Source organism: Anopheles darlingi, chromosome X (assembly GCF_943734745.1).
Source record: "Anopheles darlingi chromosome X, idAnoDarlMG_H_01, whole genome shotgun sequence".
Classification (NCBI taxonomy): Eukaryota; Metazoa; Arthropoda; class Insecta; order Diptera; family Culicidae; genus Anopheles; species Anopheles darlingi.
In genome coordinates, this window is record NC_064873.1 from 6,481,312 (window position 1) to 6,498,003 (window position 16,692).

Here is a 16,692-nt window from a genome sequence, read left to right on the forward strand (position 1 = left end):
TTCGTGATTCGTGGGATTAGAGATCCAGCAGCATGCAAGCATATCCTGAACTGCTTCCACTTCACTGTGTAGACAAAGGCTATTTGTTTGTTTGCTAAATAAAGATGCGCTTTACCATACAATTGCAATTGGCAATTGGCTTTTATGAACGTTGAAAACGGAAAAAGGAGGGTGTTTAGAACCAGTACAGGCGAAATTAGCAGTTACATTTTAATGCAACACCGTCTTTACACACACGGCATCATTTTAGTAGCGCTAACATAGAAAGAGGTATTCCTTTTTTTGTACGGCGGTCACAGAAAACATTGCAGTGCAGTGTTGCATACATTTTAAGGAACAGCATCGAATAAGTCTGTTTTGCAGATATGATTTATGTTTTGTGTGATTAAAGGTACGTTTTGGTGTGCTACAGTGTAGCAAATTTAGCCAAACTGTTTCATTTCGCTGCGGCTAGTGTCTACACATATGTATATTTTTTTTTTTAATAGACGTTTCTTTGCGAAATTGAAATTTCGGTATCGCTACGCAGTTTTTTTGGCGTTTGAAGAAACACCGTAAGGAATGAAAGATTTCAAAACATATTCCGAAATGCCGCGAAGAGAAATGCATGGTTGTAACAATAAACAGTAACAGTAATTGCATTTGTGTTAATAAAAATATAGAAAATCGTTGAAAATCCGAACTGAGCCGTTTTCCGTTGCATTTTTGACGTTTGCAAAAATGTACATTTGCTGCTTTGGTGCCCATCGTAACCACGTGCCGGATCATCAGACATATACAAATCAATATCTCCCTTTCTCCTCTCCCATTTTTCGATTTTTCTTCGAATCTCCCATTTTTCGATTTTTGGCAGATTTTTTATGTTGAAAAAGTGTTTCTTTTATCGATGTTACCTAATAAAACCGAATTTTACTAGTATCGAGAGTATCAACAGAGAAAACGAGTATACTTTTTCAACATCAAAAATCTTTAGCATCAACATCAAAAGTGTTGCTCGACGGAACTATCTGGAAAAACTTATAATCTAACAAAAGAATATTGATTTCTATTTTTCTGAGGATCCGGCGAGGGGTTGCGATAGGCATCGCAAAAAAATCATTTTTTCAAACACGGCTCTCTAGATTCGATGCCATAACCGTAGTTTTTTTTTAATCTTCCCGAAAATGGAACCAAATATTTTAGAAAAATTGTAGTTCATATTCAACTGCTCTGAAAATATAAAATTGAATGGTTTCTTAACAAAAAATAATCAAACTTGAGCCTTTCTTTTCGACCTCGACAGAGCGCACCCCTTCCCCCCCCCTTCCCCTTGAACGATTGACGAAAAATAGTGACGACACATACGCATCAAAAGCAATCCCAAAGTACGAATAAACAACACTCTCTAAATAAGGCTTTCTGATAAGAGGAAAACAAACCCCTGTTAAGGCTGATACGACGACAACAACGTCCGACGAGCCAGTCCCGAGAGACCCCCAGTACCCGGACCCGGGTGATAAGTGCCTCACACACGAACGCACCCTTCGCCTGCTGCTTGATCTCAGCACCAGCGATGGTGACGGCGACAAGGACTCCCTTGGGAGCAGCAAGCGTCGGCGGCGGTGGCGGTGGCGGTGGCGCGAAGTGTTATAAATTAGGGGTTAATGTGCGAAAGTGATAAGAAGCGCTTGCCGGTGTCGAGGTGCAGATTTTTAAAAACACCAGCCCACACCCCCAACCCCCTCACCCTCTTGTCTCGTTCCCCTCACACTTTCCCGGCCAGGCCTGTAATTGATGTAATATTAATAAGCTCATCAGGGAGATTAAGTGCCGAGGCGCTGCTCAACGAAACAGGCCCCGGCCCCAGCCTCCTCCTCCGGGCAGAGGCCCACCCGTCCCGGTTTTACGTCCGAAACATCCTCCGCCTCCCCTTCTCGTCCTCCTTCTTGCCTGCTTGCTCCATTTTTGCATAATTTATCTCGGAATCGGATGGCGTGCAACCTTCGCAACCTGATGCTGCTGGTTTGCTACAGCCAACCCCACATTCTCGCCCTCACATTCCCTCCCGGGCCATCGTTCTTTCGCAGGACTTGACAGGATTGGTAGCGACGCACGATGCACAGCAACCTCGCAACGACCGGGTTTGTCGCAGTGTGTGTGTTTGTGTCCTTGTATGTACTTAAGTCTGGGGAAACAGGGAAGGTTCGCACCTTATCGAGGTATTATAATTCACGAGACGCGGCCCGGGCGCGATGGGCTGAAGGCGTAACTCCTACGTGTGTGTTACGCCAGATCGTGCAACTGTGTGCATGTGTGTGCATGTGTGTGTGTCGATGCATGAAGGATGTAGAGGCTTGCAAAAGCTTCCGAACAAAAATTTTGCCACTCGAATCCGGCCAGCAGCGCGCCGAGCAGAACGAAAGACTCATAGCGCAACAGTAAAGCGACGAACCCGACGTGCGCTCGAACGTGATTCGCGTTTTCCCGCGCGCTCGGGTGCCTCGGGTGATCAGTTTTAGACGAGGGCCTCATTAGGACCATATGGCACCCTGGCACAGAGAGAGAGAGAGAGAGAGAGAGAGAGAGAGAGAGAGAGAGAGAGAGAGAGTGTGTGAGAGAGAGAGAGAGAGAGAGAGAGAGAGAGAGAGAGAGAGAGAGAGAGAGAGAGAGAAGCAGCTCATAAATCAGGTTACACCGCACTTCCGATGACACCGTACACACACGCACGCACACACAGACACACACACACACGCACACTAGCAGTGTCGCTGTTAAATCGCGGACCGAAACCGAGGCTAGTCGACATTCCAGCACAGGGGATGAAGCGGTTTAAGCGTTTCGTAAACGATTCCTCCCCCCCAACCCCCACCCCTCTCCATCCTCCGCAAATAGCGCCGCCATTGCAGCCGTTGTCGCCGTCGCCGCAAAGTGAAACCAATTCCGATGCCGGGATCAAAAGCAAGCTAGCCGGCGGTGACCGATCCTTTTGATCGCTGACGGCGCGGACCGAAAGGGTGAGTGAGGTGATTAAGGCCAAGTGAGGAAAACAAAAAACAAGCGGCCTGTGCGGCTCTGTGTAGCGAGGCGGATTGGTGGCATATCTAAATTATGATATTTTCACGCGTCTGGCTCGCGGCTGCCGTTGCTGAAAGGAAGTCATAAAGTATGTGACCGTCGGAACTAGCCGCGCTCACACATCATGTTGAGTGTGAGAGAGAGAGAGAGTAGAAGAGGTGGTGGGGTGGGACGAGTCCGAAAAGCCATCAAATGGAAACAACACCGCGACATCTCGCGACGCGGTCCCGAGCTTCGGGACCTTGCGTCACTATCATTCGCCGCTGCTCCCATCCCTCCATCCCCTTCGGTTCGGTGGACGGATGTTCCGGATGATTCACTAACCACCCCCCCCCCCCCCTTCCCTCCACCAGAGTGGGCGGAAGCAAGCTTTATGTGGCAGAAGAGCGTTTGCGTGCGAAGTGACGCTCGGTTCGTGTCCCTTTTTTGTCCGATGATCGAGGTGGTGGTCGAGTCGACCAGTCGACATTAGTGTATGCAGACTCGCAACCCGCCCCTCACCCGGGAGGGTTGGCTGGAATGGAACACTGGAATGTGTCCCCGAAAAACCAACGGCAATCGCCATCGCATTAAACTGAATTAAATTAGATTTTGGGGAGGGAATGGTGAAGCAGGCAAGGCAGGGAAGGATGGTAGGAAAGGGGGGAGGGGGCGAGCGTGTAGCGTAAATCCGCGGTTCGCGGCTCTGCCTTTGTTGCTGATGGCGCGTCTGATCATCGCGTCTGAATGAAATTGTCACTAGAACGCGAGTGGCTAGAAGGAGGAGAAGGAAGAGGAGGAGGGAGGGGGCGAACATTGGAGGCCTTGTGTCGGGGCCGGGGCAATGAAGGATGATGCTGAGGAGACGAGACACGAGACACTGTTTCTCGCCACGCACTGGGTGGTTGCGTCCTGCGACGAAGACAACGACGCCACCGCCGACGCAACATCGGAAACGCTCTTTGAAGGCATTATCTCTCTCTTTCTCTCTCTTTCTCTCTCGCTCTGTTCTTTCTTTCTTTCTCTCTCCGTTTCGTCATAAAGGTAATCAAGTTTTAGTATCTCAGTTCGACTTCTAAACGTGTCGCACCACCAATCGAACGTGACACCAGCTTAATGTCCGATCTTTCCGGATCATCTATCTGCCTGAGAGAGAGAGAGAGAGAAAGAGAGCGCGCGGTAAGGAATGCTGAAAGCACTACTTTGATCGAAGATAGATATCAGATCGAGATCAGAAACAATCGCAACGAATGTCCCTCATTCACAAATCGCTCTTCTCTTTCTCTCTCTTTCTCTCTCTCGCTCGCTCTATTATTGTGTGTGGTGACAACCGGTTCCGGATTAATCGCGCGGCATCCCGGAGCGGAATCTCAAACGGTTCGGCGACGGCGGCGGCGGCGGCCCCGCGGCATCGCGATTGATGTGAGGACCTTGCCACCCTCCTGTCCTCCTATCACTCCCCTCCCTTCACCACCAGAAACAAAACACTCACACACACACACACACACACACACACGGGTTCTCCCCAAAACGGACATGTATGAAGACATTCGGGTGATAATCAAATTGAATCTAGATTCTGGGCTCTCCGCTGGCCCCCTTATTTATGGGGCACCAGAGGAGCAAGAAGGAGAATTCCGGGGGGGGGGGGGGGGATAGCATGTTTTTCGAAGCTTATGGTGGTGATGGCTGCTGCAGGAAGGGGGCACGACTTTTTTTTCCTTTTTCCTTTATTTTTAGCTCGACAGTCGAGTCGTCGAACCGTCATCGAGCATGCCAGTTGTGTGTGTGTGTGTGTGTGTGTGTGTGTGTGTGTGTGTGTGTGTGTGTGTGTGTGTGTGTGCCCCTGCGGTTTGATGTCGACGGTGACGATTTATGCGATCGATAGAAGGGCCGCTGGCTAGACAAAGCCACTCATATTCAACAACACACAACACACAACAACAACAACAACAACAAACCAAGAAAACACATAACATCAAACAGTCCGAACAGATGAGATCACGTCCGGTCCGGTCTGCAGATCCTGGTCCTGGTAGCAGATCAATTCAGACGTTCTATAGGTCGGGCTATACGAAAATCATAACACTTATCGTTAACGCAAAGCGCTAATGTCAAAATGTTTGCGCTTAGAAATGTTTACGAGGCCATGGGTTGACCACATTGCACTTTAATTTCATTGGTATCGAGCATACACATCAATACAAACCACAGAAAGAGTACATATCAAACAGCAACCGTGTTTTAGGCTTCGCGCTTCAACCTTTAAAACTATTTTTGCCATAATATTGACTATAGAACTAGATGTTTACTGTTAGGTATAGAAACTTTAGACCACAGACACAAATGGTTCTATTGACGCCCCTGATTTACCGGCAAGACTCTCTGTTCGCGTCCCTTAGACGTCAGACTTCGCAACTACGAGTTTCTTGTCCCACAGTTCCGTAGGCAGCGTTACAGTTACAATGAACCGCTGATCTCAATGTTTCGTCAATTTAACCAACTCTTACTCCTTTGTTTCATTTCAATCTGCCTGTTTCGCGTTTTTAACACTCTCTCCTGTTAGCCTACGCTTCGTCTAGTTCTTAAGTTTTGTGTCTAGTTTTTAAGATTCTGTGTTTAGGTCACATATGAGGCCATACACTTGTTTTTGAATTACATAAACGAACAAATAAGTAAACAAATAAATAAACAAATAATCGTAAACTATTTGACACTCGCCACTTTGCGTTTACGCTCCGCATCGACGCATCTCTCCCAGAGGCGCACCGTTGTCGAAGACATCCAAAGACGTACCAAAGACGTCGTAAGCAATCTCTGCGCTTCGTCTGCCGATTTTGGCACAACTTTTTCAGGACTAAACCACTGGACTTAATCTATTGCGTCGTGTGGCCATCGTCGGTGTGTGCTAACACACACGATACGGTCAATAAGCTTCCACAATCTAATCTAAGACACATAAAAGTCACTTCTAAGCAGCAACAGTTTCCTTTTCGATAATGCATTTCTGTAATATTTTTGTTTTTGCTCAGTAGAACAAAACATATCTTGACAGACGAACCGAATGCCACGGGAAAGGCATTTTAACAGCCGCTTTTAAGTGTACTGTGAAATGTCACTCCGCTGCACTTACTGTGTGCGAGTTGTTTGATGTTTTAGTAACGCTTTCGCGGGCTCAAAAAATTCGGACGCCATTTTATCTTTCCGCTTTCCGTTTTCGCTGTTTGTGACCCTGTGTCTGTGTGTGTGTGTTCGCGACGTCCTTGCGAAACACCGTACACCGCCGTTCTCCGACGTTTTCCCCGTTTAAACACCCTCCCGCCGCCAGTGATCAACCGCCTCCGGCATCGGCACCGATCTCGGCTCCAGGGATGGATTAGGGATGTTGTCTTTAATTTGACTAAATTGGCCAAAGTAGCAGCCGGGGAGGGGGGAGGGACGGTGAAAAGAGCGGGGCACTCTACCACAACCACCCTTACCTTACTTCCGATTCGGTCCATCCCTTCGCGCGATCCCATTCATCATTGATCATTCATCGTTTCTCGGGAGATTCAGGGGATTCATTCATCCCTCGATCGCGCGCTCTCTCTCTCTCTCTCTCTCTGCTTCTTTCGCTCTCTCTCTCTCTCTCTATCTTTCTCTGTCCATTCACTTGTGCCGATCGGCCCGGGAATTGGGATCGGGATCCTTTGGTGAACCGAAACTCCCTCATTTGCCCCGCACGCTCACCCCTCACCCCATCCCCTGGGACGGATGGAAGGGATGAATTGAGCAAAGGACGAGATCGACGAGGGTGAGGGTGCAAAAAGCGAAAAGCAAAAATCCAAAAAGGATCAAACCCCGGACCCCGGAGGGCGGGCGGTCGGTTCTGCGAGCGCCGGAGGCACCGAGAACCCGCCCTCCCCTTCCTTTGCCTCCCTTCTCCTCTATCCTCGGAGGCGCCAGGCGCCTCCGTCGGCTTGACCCAAAAATTGATTTGCCGCTTGGCGCGCCGCCGTTGCCGCGTGGTGAGGGAAAGTGGGAAGGGAAAGGGGTGGGGTGGGTGCGGTGCGGTGCGGTGCCGGTGTGAGAAAAAGGTGAAAATCTAATTCCGTGAGGAAGGAAGAAGATAATTTGCCTCCCATCCCCGTCCATTCCGTTCATCCATACTTTCCCCGTTGCCCTTGTCCTAAATTGCTTTTCCGCCTCTCTCTCTCTCGCTCCCTCTCTCTCTGGCTTTCCATTTTCCTCTTCGACTCCGACGGCGGTGGCGGCGGCGTCGATGGTCGCCGGCGCAGCATCCGCCGCCTCTCGAGCGCACTCGACTTGCATTTCCTCCTCCTCCTTCTCCTCCTTCAGGCATACGGTCGGTTTTTCCGTTTTTTTTTGACGCCCCCTCGACGCATCCTGACGAGCCGGAGGAAAGCGGAAAGAGCCAGCGATCATGAGGGGCGTAGGGGTGAAGGCGAGCGATGCATCAATCAATCGATTGCAACCTGCCTGCCTGCCGTGGCACCATTCCCTGGCACGGAAATGGACCTCATTTGGAATTGTCATTTTGCTCCTTCTTCCTCCCTTCCTTCCTTCCTTCCTTCCTCGTGCTCGGCACTCAGTCGTTGTCTTTGTCTTTGTGCTGGAAGCCGACAGCCTGCCAGCCTGCCAGCCCCGCAGCGGCTAATTGGTGGTCAGATCTGCTCCGTTCCTTGGCCAACAAATTATGGCGCGCCGTACAGTGGACGGCACCCTGAGGCGGTGCTTTTAATTTTCATTTCATTCTTCCTCCACCCCCCAACTCCGACCCTCCCCTGCAGCACCGATTACCGGGGGTTTTTTTTGTCGTTTTGCAGCGTTTGCGGGAATGCCACCAATTAGAGCAAGAAATCGGGAGTCCTGGAGGCCTGACAGCTGGACAGATTAAAGGGCAAAGCCTCTATTGAGATCCGCTTTAGTAAAGTTTACATATCAAGTGTATTACCTTAAATCCGCTGTTTGCTTATCGATGGGCTTATCGTGAAAATTGAGCTGCTATCAACATGTTATACTGTTTTTTGCGTGGTTCCATGCAAAAAACCATACATGTTTCCTTGCATAATGATGTCTAGTATTGTGCTAGGAAAACAGCATATGCCAACTTTTTTGCTTTAATTTGAATAAATCGGCTGTCGAATGACATAAAATGATTGTAGAGGGCTGTGGTGACAGTGTGCGATCGGAAACTACTTTTAAAAATTATTTTCGGCAGTTCAAACATGTCCATTTTGACTTGAGTGACAAGAATCGATTCGTAAAAATCGAATCAGAAAAGTTGAGTGCCAAGAGTTGAAGCCTCTTTTGTGTAAGGATGATGCCCAATCGCGGAAAAAAATTGTGCAGCAGTTACGAGTTACTAAAACAGTCGTTTCAAAACGTTTACGAGCCATGAGAATGGCAAAAAATTCTGAAGCTGAAGAAACTGTTGAATGAGCATCGTTAGCATTAACAACTAAAGAAATTGCACAATGCTTAGCACTAAAAAAACCGAGTTATGAACAAAAACATGAAAAGTTGATCATTCTCCACGACAAAGCCCCATCGCATTCGTCAAAAATGGTACAAAATTACTTTGATACACTCAAAGGGGAGGTTCTACCTTGCCCCGCTAATTCTCCAGGCCGGGCTCCTTCCGACTATCACCTGTTTTCGTCGATGGATCACGCGCCGGTTGCCGAACAGCACTTCGATTCGTATGAGGTTTGCGTCACAAAATGAAGAATTCTTTTACAATGGTATACAAACACAGTTTAAAAGATGGCGGGAAATGTGTAGCTAGCGAGGGAAAATACTCTGGATAAATTAGCTTTTGGTTTTCTATTTTTAAAAATGTTTTTTTTTTCAATTAAAAAAACAGCGAATTTAAGGTTATACGCCTGGTACAAACGCACACACACACACACTCATATGTGCAGAGAGGAAAGGTAAGGAGCCTGCTGCTACTAGCTTACCTCTACCCCGCGCTCCCCGTTTCCATTCTTGCATGCTCCACATTAGGCACAAAGCGCCCGAAAGTATGCAACGCAGTGCCTTCCAGCAAGCGAGCATATCGCGAGGATACACGACGATGCGGGACCCGCAGGATATATGCTACCCCACCCCCTTCTCGAGACCCTGCTCGAGGTGCCTCGTTTCGCCTCGTTTCGCTACCTGCTGCTGCTGCTGCTGCTATCCACACCTCGGAATGTCATGTGGTTCATGCGCCAACGGATGTGTGTCCTCGGGTAGAGGCCGGACCTACCCGGGCCCAAAAAAGCAGGTCACCTTTCCACTGCGAGAAAGGAAAAGAGAAGTAGAAGGGAGGCGACGGTTCGGTGTAACCCCGGGCAGGAGGAGTGACGGGAGCCTTGTAATTAAAATCTATTATAAGCCAATAAATAATCGTTGGTTTTTCCTTTTTTTTTTGTTTCGGAGTGTGTGCGTGTGAGGTTTAGGGTACCGGGAAGCGACCCGAGGGGGGGGGGAGGGTCCTCCAGCACGCGTTGACTCCATTTCGTGGTCAGGAAGTCAGCAATCGATCGACGGCCCCGGTTGCTGCTGGCTGGATCGCCATCTTTAATGCGAGTGTCCCTTTTTTACCACCTATTTCAGACCCCAGAGACAGTGTGTGAGTGTGTGTGAGAGAGAGAGAGGCGATGCAAGGAGTAGTAATTGGTCAGTAGTAATGGGGCCTTTCCTGCATCACCGGACCGCCACAGTGCGTTGCGTGTTACGTACGAGAAAAGGTGTACCGATTAATCGCCTCCTCGTCTGTTGCTCTCTCTCTCACACACACACACACACAGGCGCACGTGCAGGTTGGATAGTGTTTAGATCGCGAACCGTCACACCGCAAATGCGATGCCTTTTAATTGCGAGTAGGCCAGCGTGCGCCAACCAGCAACCATTTTGTTTTTGCGTTGTTTTTCCCCCCCACTTTTTTGTTTTTGCGCTCACTGTGCTTGGCTGTGTGCTTGGCTGTGTGCTTGGCTGTGTGTGTGTGCCGTGCAAAGCGAGCGCAATAACACCGGAAAGCACTCGCGTACTGGCGTACTCATGGCGTTGTTGGCGTTGCACCGACGCCTGACCGAATCCAGCATTAGCACCGACCCCGACCCCCACACCCCCCTTTCCACCGTCCAGAGCTGACTGTGGCTGTGGCTGTGGCTACTCGGTGACGCCATTCGTTTGCATCATCTGCGGCAGCAGCAGCAGCAATCGCAATAACCGGTGGATCGCTCAACTCCCTCGCCTAATCAAATATTCATGGTCTGGGTGCGTATTTTTGTGTGTAGCAACATCCCGACCCATCATCGCCGTCGTCGTCGTCCTCGACCGCCATTTTGTCACTTGTTTTGCTAGGCAGAAAATTGAGGCTCTCCTTCCTGCACTCTGCTTTTTCCCCTGGTGGAATTCCTGTCCGAATTGATGGTAGAACGGGCAGAGAGCGCGCGAGAGAGAGAGAGACAAAAAGAGAAAGGAAGAAAGAATGATGAGATCGAATGGCTCCGCCACCGCCGTAACGCGCACGTTGTGACAGCTCGAGCTCGAGTTCACCCATTTACACCAGGGAACACGAACGGTTCGAGGGAGGCCAGACAAATTGCAAAATTCCATTCCCCCCTTCCCCAGGCGTCGATCGTTCCAGCAGCCCGTCAGGATTACAATCCCGATTTCCCCGAATCGATCAAACCGAATACCGAGTAGCACCGAGGACACCAAGCACCGCGCAAAGTGCTGTGACAAACCGTGACATACCACGGCCGCCATTTCCAGTAGTGGCCATTTCCATTGGCAGGCAGGCATCAAATCAAAAGTCAAAGCCATTCCAGGCTGACTGACTGACGGACGGACTGGTGGACGTGCTAATCGAATAAACATGAACGACTCCCTGGTTTTGGGGGTCCGTTTTCGGTGAAGGGTTCCCGTTTCCCCTCACTTCCCGATCATTTCCATTTTCCCGTTCCACTCCGGGGGGAGGGCATTCCCCTTGAGAATGATTTGTTGTTTCCCAGTTGTTGTTGTTTTTTTTGTATCGGTGGTCCGTTCGATGTATTCCGAATCGCCAGAGCAACAACAACAACAACCGGCCGGGCTGAGGACCGTGTCCAGGATCGGCTCGAGCACCTCCGTTCCCGGGGCTGTCTCTTACAGGACGACAAGATGGCTACCATTACGCGTATGACAGCTCGCCACACTCTTCGCCCAATTCCGGTATCCGCAGAATAGAGCGCCATGCAGGCGACAAGAGCAGGACTACTGCTACTGCTACTGGGACCGGGGGACACGGGGAACACGGGGATGCTGGATGCAAATGAGGCGCACGAGACGGATATGGGATTCGCATCTTATCAAAAAAGACGATCTTATCTCAAACATCGCGCGCGCGCGCGCGCGCCTCAATTGACGAGCAATAAATATTCATCCACGTCATCACCACCAACCCCTAGTCGTTGTCGTCGTCGTCATTTCTTGTTTTACTTTTTGGCGGCGGCAGTGGTAGCAACAGTCCTGGGGGGTCGGGACGGTCTTCGATCAACAAAACGATTCCCCGAAGGCGACCGGCGACCGATTTGCTTGCCGGCTAATGGTGTCCCCGGAGATGTCGGACAATTTGCATACCTAGCGCTTTCCGGCAATTGCGCAATCCGGATCATCGTCGACGACGCAAAGAAAAAAAAAGAAAACAAATGGCCCTCGATATCGGGGCGATACCTCCGAAGATCCGAAATGTGTACCGCCTGCGACATGAGCAGCTGAAGCTGAACGGGCAGCGGAGAGAACGGGGCCCAGGCGCCAGGTCAGTAAGTGGTCAGGTAAACGGCACACACACACACACACACACACGCGCGCGCACCGGCCAAATAAATGGTCCCGGGTTTCGACGAATTGAAACTGCCTCTTCCTGTTTGTCTTCCTTTGTTTTATTCGTTCTTCTTCTACTTTTTCTTCTTCTGCTTCCAGCACCCGTTGGTGAGCAGAAAAGGACATTCTTTCTCGCGGTACGCGGCCCCGATTGCCGTCGCCGCCGCACCGATCGGTAATAAGCGATTAGAGGGTCACCGCAGTGTAGTGGTAGAGGTGGTGGTGGTGGTAGCGGTGGCGGACGATCATTCTAATGATCGCTAATTGGCAGGATTGGGCTTTTCGGGCGACTTTCTGGACGATCTGGAATGGTTTGTTATTAGGAAAAGAGATCCCGGGTCCCCGGTCCGTTTTGGGCGATCCGTTTAGAGCGGATCGAGTCGAGTCGAGTGGCCCCCGGGGGTTCGGAAGTGGATAAGGACCCAGGACCGGCGGCACCCGGTTCCAGGAATAATAGCCGCCGACCATCGCGACCAAATGTGCGGTGACGTTAGAACGTTAATCGGCATGCGGGAGCTCTAGGAGCTTCTCGCTTCCCCCCTTTACAGTTTCTCCGAATGCTGAATACTCTTTGCAGCAGCAGCAGCAGCAGCAGCACTCCGAGTGTCTGAGGCGCCGACCCTGAGGCGAAGAGGTCCGCGTCTGCGTCTGCGTTCGTCGGTGGCTCCTCCTCGTAATGACCGCAAATGGATATATTGCAACCGAACCGAGAAAGAGAGGCGCGCCTGGTGCCAAGGTGTCGACAGCCACGGAGCCGCACACACACACACGGGGGGCGCCTTGGCAGGCGGCAATTAAACACAAATCACGGCACTTAATTCAAATTTTCTTCTCGCACTTTCTCGCGGCACTGTGGACTGGTTGGCCAAACAAATTAGTGATCCACGTCAAACGGGCGCGCGCGCGAAGCAGCTGTTGGTGGAGCCGTGAGCTGTGAGGTGTGAGTGCCGCCGGAATGGTTTAGGTGCCTGGTGTTGGTCTAGCGGATTAGTGCCGGCAGCGTCTAGTTGAGGAATGAATATTCAAATCTCTTTCCCGCGCGAAAGATCCGCTGGAGCCGCTGGAGCGCTGGATGAGTTCTGCTGCTGGATCCGCGTCCGCGCCCGCGCTAAGTAGCTCGCATTTACAACCAAATATCACGTCCAAATGAGGTTGCGGTCCAGCGGTAGCAGCAGCAGCAGCAGTAGCAATGCCAGGAGTGAGAGGTGGGCGAGGGTCACGGGAGCTAATGAGGTCCGGATGAGGTCCGGATAATGTACCATTTACGTGCGGACCCAACCTTCCTGCCCCCAACTGGAGAGACCCCTTCCCTTCCCTTCCCGATTAGCATAGCAATTTCTAGGAGCCTCCTGGCCCGCAATTGTTGTGCCCGAGTTCTTGGGGAAGTGCTCCGGTCCGGTGTCCCGGACAACAACCCTCCCCCGCAACCATTGCTGTTAATATATCGAAATTCTTCTCGATCGTTGGATCGATAGCACGCTGCAGGTCGTACGAGACGCGGATCGCCCAAACCGGAGGTAAGGATGGCGGTCATACTCACAAGACCAAGGAGGTTTAGGGTTTAAGTGGTGCGAGCTTTGCTGAAACCAAATACCACCACCGAAAACGTACGACTGAAGAACTTGGGAGAAAGAAACTGTCACAATAGAAGTCATTGAAGGCACCCCACGCTAAACGTAGTGAAGGGATGATTCTTCCTGAGGATAAGGAGGAAAGTCCTCAAAGGACTAGGAAACGAAATGGATGCCTCGGATGCCCTAATTATGGAATCGGAAAGACAATAGCGGAGTGGAAACTCATCAACACATAAAAGGGTGGGTGCCTATCCTAAGCTTCAAAACCGAGGACCCGGAGAATGGTGAAAGGTTATGGTTTTATCCCGCCAAAGTGGAACTACCAGGTGTATTACCTTAAATCCGCTTATTGCTTATAGATTTGAGGCTTATCGTGAAAATTGAGCTGCTATCAACATGTTATACTGCTTTTTGCATGGTTTTGACACCTGTTCACGGGCATCAGTGCACATCAGCGATTCTATTGCCAAAATGAACAATTTTCCTTGCATAATGATGTCTATAGTTTTATCCTGGCAAAAGGGAGCATATGCGAGAAGCTCCACTGTTCTGCTTTAATTCGAATAATTCAGCTGTCGAATGTCACAAAATAATTGTGGAGGGCTGTGGTGACAGTGTACTATCGGAAGCTATTTGCAAGAATTATTGTCGTCGGTTCAAAAATAATTCTCCAGGCCTGGGCCTCCTTCTCCTGACCTGTTTCATCTGTTTTCGCCGATGGATCGCCGCGCTGGTTGCCGAACAGCACTTTGATTCGTACGAAAATGCCGGAAAATGGCTTGCCGGAGTGGTTTGCCTCACAGAATGAAGCATTCTTTTGGCTTGGTTTACACAAAGTGCCCAGTAAGATGGGGGAAAAATGGGTAGCTAGCGAAGGGAAAACACTTTGAATAAAAATAGTTTTGGCTTCCATTCTTTTTTAAAAACAAAAGTATTTTATTTTCGACATCAAAATAGCGAATTTAACGTTATACACCTGGTAAACAACATACAGAGACAAGGAACAGATGACAATAACAACAAACAAGATGACACAACAAGGGGTGGAGGAAGGACAGAAAAAACAAAATCACAGTAAGCAACGCGAAAAACAATGATAGAAAAACAAAACAAAACCAGAAGACAAAAACACAGAAATAATGGAGAGACCCGAAGAAGCGAAACATTGGAGAGTGCAATACAGTAGTTTACTGGCAACGGGTATGTCGGGTATCGCAACCTGGTTGCTCGCTCGTTGCGGTTGTAGTTGCGGACTCGCGCAGACTCACGCGCGAACTAAACGGATCGGCGCCTACCGCCGAAGGGGGAGTGATTTCCGTTAAATCGTGTTCATGCACCCCCCCCCCCCTTCTGCGCTCCCTTCTTTCCTTGTTCCTTGTGCAGGGCGGAGAGCGAGGGGACGCCGGCCTGCTATCGGGAGAGGGGAGCGGAGGGGTAAAACGACCGAAAACCAACAACACACTCGGACGGACAGGGGCCGCGGGGCCATCCCCTAGCTAGAACCACCAGAGGCCCATTCATCTAGGACCCCAGCCTATCGGGGAACAACCAACGCCTCGTGTACTCCCCCCCCCTTCATAGCCATAGCCTTCCTTCTTCTTCTTCTTCGTCGTCGTCGCATGTCGTGATTTAAATAATTATAATCACCTACAATTATTGGCTTAATTTTCGACGGATTGCCGGCGAATGGCACGCGATCGCGTAGTTTAGCATACGTTTTAGCGTACAATTTAGTTTGTTTGACTTGAGATGGATGGTGAAGGAAGAGAAGGGAAGAAGAAAGGGTAGGAAAGGGGGCCAGTGGCGTTCCGCCGGTGCTATGCCGTGTTCCTCTTGTGTTGTGTTTTGCTGTGTGGACACGCAAACGACCGGCGACGAAGTCCAGTGACCAAGGAGGGATGGATGGATGGATGGATGGATGAGGGGGGTTGTTTGAACTCTCGCTTCCCGGGCCGACCTTCTTGAAGCTTGAGGCTCCACACTCACTGGAGCTGCCGGACGCGACGAAGGGCACCCATAGCGTACCCTCGCCGTGCGCTTTATACATGTTTACCCTATGGTGGGGAGGAAGGATGGGAAGGAAAAGGGGAACAGGGGATTACAATTTTCTCGCGCCGATCGCGACCGACCGACCGAGCGAGCGAGGGTTCCGCGGTTTCGACAACAATAATCCAGCGGCTAACGGCGTGTACCGGAAGCAACGCACCGTCCATAATGAGTCGTGGCAGCCGATTGCGCGTTGGCACCCTAGACGCGCACAGACACACACACGCGCACGCACACACACACGCGCGTGAGTCCTGCTCGAACCGGTGTCGCTTTAATTACGCACGGGATTCGTTTAGGGGCCCGAGCCGTTAACAGCTCCACGGCAGGCCGGGCAGCTGCTTTTACCTGATTTACCGGGGTGAGGTGGGGGCATGGGGGGGAGGAGACGCTCTCCACTGTCCACCCTCCGTTTTGGCATGGCGTCCTTGAGGATACTAATTTTCGACCCCTAATTACACGGCGACTTCTCGCAGTGTGCTAGTATTAGCCGTAGTTGGGGGAGATGGGGGGATAGGGAGGGCAAAGGATGGAGGCAAACGCCCTAGGAGTATCCTTTGGCGACGGTAGCGTGACAGTATGCACCGACCACGCGTCACGATCGAAGCAAATCCGAGTCATTAGGTCAAAGGGCGCAGAAGGGTGTCCAAAATCGCTCCTCCAAATACACGCACTGGGCAAGCGGTGTCCAAGTCCGAAGCGACCACACACACACACGCGTGCCACCGTTGGAGCGAGGTTGGCGTTCCCTTGTAGCAGATATGTAGCATAGTAGAACGGGTCAACGTGACAGAACAGACGCGCATCACCATCGTTATTAAGAGTTTAAGCAACTGAATCACTAGGATCGTTGTTACGGAAGACTCGTATACCGAAGCGGGACTCTTCAAATTGCCCTTTAAATTACAAAACATTACAAATGAAATGTAACTGACGGTTTGAATTTCAAACAGACCCCTTTTCCTCGAAAGTCGAAAGTTTTTATTTTTTCGAAAACTTCGAACTTGGCAACCTTTTGACGGTTGGTTGCTGACAGCCGCTGTCAGTTTGCCATAAAACGAGCACAGCCTGCGTGTTGACAGGGGCCAACACACACGAAACGCCAACACAGCCGGAAGATTTTTCCTTCCTCCTTCTTCTGCCCGAAAGGTTGTGCCCGTTGTGCCTCTCGTGCCCTGAACGGAAA

The 16,692-nt window shown here is 50.5% G+C and overlaps 1 protein-coding gene across 1 annotated transcript in view; it reads left to right on the top strand.

The window, feature by feature from the left end:
* The first annotated feature begins 16,604 nt into the window (after window positions 1-16,604).
* LOC125959272 (surfeit locus protein 4 homolog) overlaps window positions 16,605-16,692 on the top strand; it is a 3,397-nt gene continuing 3,309 nt past the window's right edge. The window contains exon 1 of the mRNA XM_049692089.1: window positions 16,605-16,692. This exon is cut by the window's right edge and continues 263 nt beyond it. The gene's annotated coding sequence lies outside the window, so the exon portion shown is untranslated.